This window comes from Bubalus bubalis, chromosome X (genome assembly GCF_019923935.1).
Source record: "Bubalus bubalis isolate 160015118507 breed Murrah chromosome X, NDDB_SH_1, whole genome shotgun sequence".
Lineage (NCBI taxonomy): Eukaryota > Metazoa > Chordata > Mammalia > Artiodactyla > Bovidae > Bubalus > Bubalus bubalis.
This window is the reverse complement of record NC_059181.1, coordinates 107,129,605-107,131,661: the sequence shown is the minus strand read 5'-3', so window position 1 is coordinate 107,131,661 and position 2,057 is coordinate 107,129,605. Positions and strand designations below refer to the sequence as shown.

Genomic DNA, 2,057 nt, shown 5'->3' with positions numbered 1-2,057 from the left:
CTTGTGAAGCCCTCTTCCCATCTGGATTCTGGCAATCTAGACCCCAATGTCACTCCACTCCCCAAACAATGGCAGTAACACTGCACCACTACTCCTTGCCGCTGAGATCAGTTGTTAAGCAGTGTTATTCACCTTCAGCGCAAACTTCTGATCCATTCGTGAAGTCTACTCTCTGGCTAACTGGGGACCTGAGGGTTTGTTCCCTCAGTTCTTGGGAACCCACATCCCTCCCCACCAGGTAGCCACCTATATTCTTCCTTCCTTCTCTTCCCATCAGAAAATTCACACACACAAAATATGATCTTTTCACCATTTGATGTGTATTTTAATCACAGCCATCAGTTTACTATGTTAGTGTGAGAGTCAGTCTTTTCCTGGTTGGCTATTTCGAAGAAAGCAGACCTCTGGAGACACAATTCTAAACTGTCTGACCTTTTCTATTCAGTTCCTGCCTGCCCAGATTGTTCTTCTCCAGAGTATCACATTCTGGGGTGGCTGAACTTACCCTCTCTTTTGATTCTGCCTCGTTCTTTGACTGCCTCATATGTTTGTACCCTTTTCGGCTTTGATTCAGTTTCTTACGTGCAGATGAACAGGAAAAAAAAGTTTGGTTTTCTTGTTTCCTTTATCTACTTCGAATGAGTGGCATATGATCGGATTTTCTTTCTCAAGGTTCTTTTTGAGGTCTTCTGACCCTCATGGTCATATTCCGTGCCTTGAAAGACAAGAGAAGGGTATTAGATTTGATGAAAGGGTATAACATCTGAGTTTGAAGGGAGATTTCATGAAAAGGGACGGAGGCTGATGAGGGCTTTTGTGGCAGGCAAGGGCAGTGTAGAAGTCTTGGGCAGCAAAGTCAATGGAGAAAGTGGGGAGCATAGAGGGCATCATCTTACTTTCACACTGCCTCTGTATCTCTGTGGACAAAGGGTCTTCTTTCGTCCTTTCACCCTTGTAGGATACCGCATTGGAACTCTTCTTGACTGCCGTGGCTTCCTGGTTACCTTAAGATGATAGCATGAAATGGCATAACCCAGAATCTCTGCCTCTGACCTCCCTATATATACCTTCTCAGAACAATGAGGAGCCACACCCTTCAATCTGATTGGTTAGCTACGCACTCCCCATTCAATGGTGGCTTTGGGGTCTTAGACATCACAATGAACCACTGTGCCCATCAACATTGGTTAGTGGGTGCTGAGGCAGGCCATGATACAACTTTCTCACCCCTGACACCTCTGTGTGTCTGATTCTGGGGAGTGGTGATTCAGGGGCATGGTGTTTCTTCTCATGACCCTCAGACTTTCCTTCAGTGCCCTTTATTCTTTGACGTATATTTCCCCCTCAACACTCCTGCCTCCTCCATCCCTGTATGAACCTCTACCAAACACTTTTCACTCCAAATCTCTTCCTCAGAGTCATCTAGTCATTTCATCTTTTGACAACCCTCTTCCTAGTGGGGGTTCTTGAGGGGCTTAAGGAACTTAAGAGCAAGCACTTAACATGGAAAAGGGTAATTAAGAACAGGTTGTATGTTTTTGCTACTCCAATGAGCTTTAGAGACCCCAAGACTTGGTGAATCCTCAGTCTGTTGCCCCAAGGTGTATACACTGTCTCCATAAAATTACACATCAGAGCCAAGAAAGTCATAAATGTCTCCTCCATTAATATTTTTTGGGACACTTCAACTCTCATATTGAGTAGGGAAACTCAACTTGCCCCATCTACCAGAAATACATTCTCAATTAAAAAAAAAAAAAGTAAAGTGCCCAAAGGCAAGAGTCAGATGACCAATGCACCACTGTCTCTTGACTGAATCACTTCCCCAGTGGTCCCTCATTGACAGTTATCATCAGGTAGGGCCCAATGTGGAGCTGAACAATAGCTGAGCAGGAGAAGTACCAGTAGGTATCTCACTGATAGTTTGTTGCTTATTGGCAAGGCCGAGCGATGCACTGTCTAATTGCTGGGCAAGACCTGTTGCTTAGAAACAGGATATGGAGTACTAAGGCAAAGCAATGGCTACCTGCTAATGGCTGTGCTCATGCTGCTCTGTT

The 2,057-nt window shown here is 44.9% G+C and overlaps 1 long non-coding RNA gene across 1 annotated transcript; it reads right to left on the bottom strand.

The window, feature by feature from the left end:
- Positions 1-303: 303 nt before the first annotated feature.
- On the bottom strand, positions 304-1,461 carry LOC123465404. Its single transcript, XR_006640636.1, has 2 exons — positions 897-1,461; positions 304-715 (listed from the first exon to the last, which is right to left on the bottom strand). It is a non-coding gene; the product is annotated as an uncharacterized LOC123465404 (long non-coding RNA).
- Between the last annotated feature and the right edge of the window lie 596 nt (positions 1,462-2,057).